This window comes from Bacillus rossius, unplaced genomic scaffold (genome assembly GCF_032445375.1).
Source record: "Bacillus rossius redtenbacheri isolate Brsri unplaced genomic scaffold, Brsri_v3 Brsri_v3_scf444, whole genome shotgun sequence".
NCBI classification, from domain to species: domain Eukaryota; kingdom Metazoa; phylum Arthropoda; class Insecta; order Phasmatodea; family Bacillidae; genus Bacillus; species Bacillus rossius.
In genome coordinates, this window is record NW_026962639.1 from 25,001 (window position 1) to 33,196 (window position 8,196).

The following is an 8,196-nucleotide window of genomic DNA, read 5'->3' on the forward strand; positions in this document are numbered from 1 at the left end:
AACATGTCTTCTCCGCCAATCTCATCCACCGAAGCTCCGATCATGGCTTCTTCTACCTTTATACTGATATACCCCCACGGAGCAACATGCGGGCAAGGGAACTCTTGCTACCCTTCAGTAAAGCAGGTATCTCTTATAGATGGTGACTGCACCTTGGCCAGGATTGAAGACCGCGACTAACCCCTTTGAAACTTGTCTCTCAGGGAGCTGCGATCCATCAAACATTTCATTGTTAACAGAGGGGAACCATTACTTGGTTAAGACGACCGGACACGCGTTCCCCACCATTTCGCATCCAATCGAATCGCCGCACAAGAGCTCGTTACCTGAGAAAGGTATAGCATTGGCTCGCAGCTTGTGTATTGCAGTTCAGACAGATAGGCCACTTTAGATAGTTCTTCGTGTTCACAGTTAAGACCACGGCTAGACCCATATGGAATTAATTCTTCAAGGAGCAGCGGTACACCAAGCATTTCATTGTGTACTAGAAAGCACCTCTACCATGTAACAAACATACGACCACCAAATTTCTGCTTACTTCCCCCAGCGGATAGTATTTGCTAGTATCATCCACAAAGTAAATCAATTTTTTCAATGTACCGCTTCTTGGGGGAACTGGGCATGAATCAATCAAGCATTTTGAGGTAGCATGTCCGCTTCACCGCGAGGTGCTCTGAATACCATTATACATTCTTTTTCATCATCCACTTTCAGACCACTACAAGACCCATACTGAATTAATTCCTCAAGGAGCTGCAGTCCACAAAACATTTTACTGTGTACTAGAGGGCACCTCCACCATGTAACAGAAAACATACAACCTTCTTAATTTAATTCTGCATTGTTTCCCAGACGATTTGTTAGCCATACAACAGTACCATCCACAGTAATTCACCTCTTTGAAATCCAATGCATTGTAGAGAAACTGAGGTGGTAGCATTCAAACCGTTCTGTAATGTTAATTCTGCTTCATAGAAAGGTGCTACAGGTTCCACAATAATTAATTGGATATTTTTGCAATATATATAGGGCGAGAAAACTCGGGGGGACTCCCTTTTCATTTATGTACATATTCTTTCCATATTGCAAATAATTCCAATTTTTCCCGATTGCATGTCCCCCTAATATACCCAAAATGGGCCTATCGATGGGTTCACAAAGGTACCCAAAATATGAGATTTTGACTGAAAGAGGCTGGCTAACTTCCGGGAACATGATCATAGGAAATAGGTCAAAATCCCGAATCGCAGTTGTTTACGAACAACCACGAACGGAGACTTAAAATAACCTATAAGGCTGGAATTCATGGGGCCTGTATAACAGGCATTTACACAGACTCTCGGGAGGGAGGGCTCTGTGGCCGGGAGAATTTTCTGGCTCCCCGCCCGAAACTTTTCAGAGTCCCTAATGCCTGCTTGAATGTGAATAAGCAGAGCCCGGTAGCTGATATTTTGCCGGGGTGTGGAGGCCCCGGTCGCCGCCAAATTCCTCTGGTCACAGCTTGTGTTAATACACATGTTAATTTTACATGCAAACCACCAATGACAATTTTCCTCGGCCGCGGAGGCCTCGGTCGCCGCCAGAATTTTCTGGTTCCCGCTCAATATATTGCAGAGTCCTGCAGGCCTGCTTCTGTAGGAATATGCAGAGCCCGGTAGCTGATATTTTGCCGGGGTGAGGAGGCCTCGGTCGCCGCCAAATTCCTCTCATCCCAGCTTGTGTTAATACACATGTTAATTTTACATGCAAAACCACCAATTACCATTTCCTCGGCCGCGGAGGCCTCGGTCGCCGGGAGATTTTCCTGGCTCCCCGCTCAATATACTGCACAGTCCCGCAGGCCTGTCTCCAGTGGAATACACACAGTCCGAGAGCCGAAAATTTGCCGGGGTGTGGAGGCCTCGGTCGCCAACAGATTGCCATAGGCTCTGGCTGCAATATTTACCGTGTATTTTTTCCCTCCAGAGACACCACTACACCCTATATAACCCAAAATGGGCCTTGACGCGTGTACACGCGGAGCCCGAGCGCCGAGAGTTCTCCCGGCCGCGGAGGCCTCGGTCGCCGGGAGAATTTCAACGGCCCCTGCTCGAAATTTTTCTAAGTCCAGAATGCCTGCTTCTCCCAGCCTGTGTTAATACACATGTTAATTTAACATGTAAAATCACCAAGGACCATTTCCTCGGCCGCGGAGGCCTCGGTCACCGCCAGAATTTTCTGGCTGCCCGCTCCCCATGGGTAGACGCGCTGCCCAAGCGCCGAGAGTTCTCCCGGCCGCGGAGGCCTCGGTCGCCGGGAGAATTTCTCCGGCCCCTGCTCGAAATTTTTCAAAGTCCAGAATGCCTGCTTCTCCCAGCATGTGTTAATACACATGTTAATTTAACATGTAATATTACCAATGACCTTTTCCTCGGCCGCGGAGGCCTCGGTCGCCGCCAGAATTTTCTGGCTGCCCGCTCCCCATGGGTAGACGCGGAGCCCGAGCGCCGAGAGTTCTCCCGGCCGCGGAGGCCTCGGTCGCCGGGAGAATTTCTCCGGCCCCTGCTCGAAATTTTTCAAAGTCCAGAATGCCTAGTTCTCCCAGCCTGTGTTAATACACATGTTAATTTAACATGTAAAATTACCAAGGATTATTATCCCGGCCGCAGAGGCCTCGGTCGCCGCCAGAAATTTCTGGCTCCCCGCTCAATGTATTGCAGAGTCCCGCAGGCTTGCTTCTCCAAGCCTGTGTTAATACACATGTTAATTTAACATGTAAAATTACAGAGGATTATTTCCCCGGCCGCGGAGGCCTCGGTCGCCGCCAGAATTTTCTGGCTGCCCGCTCAATGTATTGCAGAGTCCCGCAGGCTTGCTTCTCCAAGCCTGTGTTAATACACATGTTAATTTAACATGCAAAATCACCAATGACAAATTCCTCGGCCGCGGAGGCCTCGATCGCCGGGAAAATGTTCTGGCTCCCTGCTCGAATTTTTTTTCTAAGTCCCGATTCGCTATTACAGGCTGGCGCACGGAGTCCGAGGGGCGTAAATATGCCGGGTAGTGGTGCCTTCCGTCGCCGAGACATTTTACAATTGCCTGGGAGCAGTATTTAACATGTTAATTTTTTCCCCTCGTGACACCACTACCCCCTATATAACGCAAAATGGGCCTTGCCAAGGGGGCGCGCAACGCCCGAGCGCGGGCGTTTTTCCCGGCCGCCGAGACCTCCATCGCCGGGAGAATGTCTTCAGCTATTTGCTAGATTTCCCGATTCGCCCCGCACGACAAACAACCACGAACGAGGTGGTTTTCGAGAGTTCTCCCGGCCGCGGAGGCCTCGGTCGCAGGGAGAATTTCCCTGGCCCCTGCTCGAAATTTTTCTAAGTCCAGAATGCCTGCATCTCCCAGCCTGTGTTAAAACACATGTTAATTTAACATGTAAAATTACCAATGACCATTTCCTCGGCCGCAGAGGCCTCGGTCGCAGCCAGAATTTTCTGGCTCCCTGCTCAATATATTGCAGAGTCCCGCATGCTTGCTTCTCCAAGCCTGTGTTAATACACATGTTAATTTAACATGTAAAATTACCGAGGATTATTTCCCCGGCCGCGGAGGCCTCGGTCGCCGCCAGAAATTTCTGGCTCCCCGCTCAATATATTGCAGCGACCCGCAGGCTTGCTTCTCCCAGCCTGTGTTAATACACATGTTAATTTAACATGTAAAATCACCAAGGACCATTTCCTCGGCCGCGGAGGCCTCGGTCGCCGCCAGAATTTTCTGGCTGCCCGCTCCCCATGTGTAGACGCGGAGCCCGAGCGCCGAGAGTTCTCCCGGCCGCGGAGGCCTCGTAGCCGGGAGAATTTCTCGGGCCCCTGCTCGAAATTTTTCTAAGTCCAGAATGCCTGCTTCTCCCAGCCTGTGTTAATACACATGTTAATTTAACATGTAATTTTACCAATGACCTTTTCCTCGGCCGCGGAGGCCTCGGTCGCCGCCAGAATTTTCTGGCTCCCGGCTCAATATATTACAGAGTCCCGCAGGCCTGTCTCCAGTGGAATACACACAGTCCGAGAGCCGAAAATTTGCCGGGGTGTGGAGGCCTCGGTCGCCAACAGATTGCCATAGGCTCTGGCTGCAATATTTACCGTGTATTTTTTCCCTCCAGAGACACCACTACCCCCTATAAAACCCAAAATAGGCCTTGCGGTGGGTACACGCAGAGCCCGAGCGCCGAAGTTCTCCCGGCCGCGGAGGCCTCGGTCGCCGGGAGAATTTCTCCGGCCCCTGCTCGAAATTTTTCAAAGTCCAGAATGCCTGCTTCTCCCAGCCTGTGTTAATACACATGTTAATTTAACATGTTAAATTATCGAGGATTATTTCCCCGGCCGTGGAGGCCTCGGTCGCCGCCAGAATTTTCTGGCTCCCCGCTCAATATATTGCAGAGTCCCGCAGGCTTGCTTCTCCCAGCCTGTGTTAATACACATGTTAATTTAACATGTAAAATCACCGAGGACCATTTCCTCGGCCGCGGAGGCCTCGGTCGCCGCCAGAATTTTCTGGCTCACCTCTCAATGTATTGCAGAGTCCCGCAGGCTTGGTTCTCCAAGCCTGTGTTAATACACATGTTAATTTAACATGTAAAATTACCGAGGATTATTTCCCCGGCCGCGGAGGCCTCGGTCGCCGCCAGAATTTTCTGGCTCCCCGCTCAATGTATTGCAGAGTCCCGCAGGCTTGGTTCTCCAAGCCTGTGTTAATACACATGTTAATTTAACATGTAAAATTACCGAGGATTATTTCCCCGGCCACGGAGGCCTCGGTCGCCGACAGAATTGTCTGGCTCCCTGCTCGAATTTTTTCTAAGTCCCGATTCGCTATTACAGGCTGGCGCACGGAGTCAGAGGGGCGGGAATTCGCCGGGTAGTGGTGCCTTCCGTCGCCGAGACATTTTTCTATTGCCTGGAAGCTGTATTTAACATGTTAATTTTTTCCCCCTCGGGACACCACTACCCCCTATATAACCCAACATGGGCCTTGCCGCGGGTACACGCGGAGCCCGAGCGCCGAGTGTTCTCCCGGCCGCGGAGGCCTCGGTCGCCGGGAGAATTTCTCCGGCCCCTGCTCGAAATTTTTCAAAGTCCAGAATGCCTGCTTCTCCCAGCCTGTGTTAATACACATGTTAATTTAACATGTTAAATTACCGAGGATTATTTCCCCGGCCGTGGAGGCCTCGGTCGCCGCCAGAATTTTCTGGCTCCCCGCTCAATATATTGCAGAGTCCCGCAGGCTTGCTTTTCCCAGCCTGTGTTAATACACATGTTAATTTAACATGTAAAATTACCAATGACCATTTCCTCGGCCGCAGAGGCCTCGGTCGCCGCCAGAATTTTCTGGCTCCCCGCTCAATGTATTGCAGAGTCCCGCAGGCATGCTTCTCCAAGCCTGTGTTAATACACATGTTAATTTAACATGTTAAATTACCGAGGATTATTTCCCCGGCCGTGGAGGCCTCGGTCGCCGCCAGAATTTTCTGGCTCCCCGCTCAATATATTGCAGAGTCCCGCAGGCTTGCTTTTCCCAGCCTGTGTTAATACACATGTTAATTTAACATGTAAAATCACCAAGGACCATTTCCTCGGCCGCGGAGGCCTCGGTCGCCGCCAGAATTTTCTGGCTTCCCGCTCCCCATGGGTAGACGCGGAGCCCGAGCGCCGAGAGTTCTCCCGGCCGCGGAGGCCTCGGTCGCCGGGAGAATTTCTCCGGCCCCTGCTCGAAATTTTTCAAAGTCTAGAATGCCTAGTTCTCCCAGCCTGTGTTAATACACATGTTAATTTAACATGTAAAATTACCAAGGATTATTATCCCGGCCGCAGAGGCCTCGGTCGCCGCCAGAAATTTCTGGCTCCCCGCTCAATGTATTGCAGCGTCCCGCAGGCTTGCTTCTCCAAGCCTGTGTTAATACACATGTTAATTTAACATGTAAAATTACAGAGGATTATTTCCCCGGCCGCGGAGGCCTCGGTCGCCGCCAGAATTTTCTGGCTGCCCGCTCAATGTATTGCAGAGTCCCGCAGGCTTGCTTCTCCAAGCCTGTGTTAATACACATGTTAATTTAACATGCAAAATCACCAATGACAAATTCCTCGGCCGCGGAGGCCTCGATCGCCGGGAAAATGTTCTGGCTCCCTGCTCGAATTTTTTTTCTAAGTCCCGATTCGCTATTACAGGCTGGCGCACGGAGTCCGAGGGGCGTAAATATGCCGGGTAGTGGTGCCTTCCGTCGCCGAGACATTTTACAATTGCCTGGGAGCAGTATTTAACATGTTAATTTTTTCCCCTCGGGACACCACTACCCCCTATATAACCCAAAATGGGCCTTGCCAAGGGGGCGCGCAACGCCCGAGCGCGGGCGTTTTTCCCGGCCGCCGAGGCCTCCATCGCCGGGAGAATGTCTTCAGCTATTTGCTAGATTTCCCGATTCGCCCCGCACGGCAAACAACCACGAACGAGGTGGTTTTCGAGAGTTCTCCCGGCCGCGGAGGCCTCGGTCGCCGGGAGAATTTCTCGGGCCCCTGCTCGAAATTTTTCTAAGTCCAGAATGCCTGCATCTCCCAGCCTGTGTTAAAACACATGTTAATTTAACATGTAAAATTACCAATGACCATTTCCTCGGCCGCAGAGGCCTCGGTCGCAGCCAGAATTTTCTGGCTCCCTGCTCAATATATTGCAGAGTCCCGCATGCTTGCTTCTCCCAGCCTGTGTTAATACACATGGTTATTTAACATGTAAAATTACCGAGGATTATTTCCCTGGCCGCAGAGGCCGCGGTCGCCGCCAGAATTTTCTGGCTCCCCGCTCAATGTATTGCAGAGTCCCGCAGGCTTGCTTCTCCAAGCCTGTGTTAATACACATGTTAATTTAACATGTAAAATTACCGAGGATTATTTCCCCGGCCGCGGAGGCCTCGGTCGCCGCCAGAATTTTCTGGCTCCCCGCTCAATATATTGCAGCGACCCGCAGGCTTGCTTCTCCCAGCCTGTGTTAATACACATGTTAATTTAACATGTAAAATTACCGAGGATTATTTCCCCGGCCGCGGAGGCTTCGGTCGCCGCCAGAATTTTCTGGCTCCCGGCTCAATATATTACAGAGTCCCGCAGGCCTGTCTCCAGTGGAATACACACAGTCCGAGAGCCGAAAATTTGCCGGGGTGTGGAGGCCTCGGTCGCCAACAGATTGCCATAGGCTCTGGCTGCAATATTTACCGTGTATTTTTTCCCTCCAGAGACACCACTACCCCCTATATAACCCAAAATGGGCCTTGCGGCGTGTACACGCGGAGCCCGAGCGCCGAAGTTCTCCCGGCCGCGGAGGCCTCGGTCGCCGGGAGAATTTCTCCGGCCCCTGCTCGAAATTTTTCAAAGTCCAGAATGCCTGCTTCTCCCAGCCTGTGTTAATACACATGTTAATTTAACATGTAAAATTACCGAGGATTATTTCCCCGGCCGCGGAGGCCTCGGTCGCCGCCAGAATTTTCTGGCTCCCCGCTCAATGTATTGCAGAGTCCCGCAGGCTTGCTTCTCCCAGCCTGTGTTAATACACATGTTAATTTAACATGTAAAATCATTGAGGACCATTTCCTCGGCCGCGGAGGCCTCGGTCGCCGCCAGAATTTTCTGGCTCCCCGCTCAATGTATTGCAGAGTCCCGCAGGCTTGCTTCTCCCAGCCTGTGTTAATACACATGTTAATTTAACATGTAAAATCAACAAGGACCATTTCCTCGGCCGCGGAGGCCTCGGTCGCCGCCAGAATTTTCTGGCTGCCCGCTCCCCATTGGTAGACGCGGAGCCCGAGCGCCGAGAGTTCTCCCGGCCGCGGAGGCCTCGGTCGCCGGGAGAATTTCTCCGGCCCCTGCTCGAAATTTTTCAAAGTCCAGAATGCCTGCTTCTCCCAGCATGTGTTAATACACATGTTAATTTAACATGTAATATTACCAATGACCTTTTCCTCGTCCGCGGAGGCCTCGGTCGCCGCCAGAATTTTCTGGCTGCCCGCTCCCCATGGGTAGACGCGCTGCCCGAGCGCCGAGATTTCTCCCGGCCGCGGAGGCCTCTGTCGCCGGGAGAATTTCTCTGGCCCCTGCTCGAAATTTTTCAAAGTCCAGAATGCCTAGTTCTCCCAGCCTGTGTTAATACACATGTTAATTTAACATG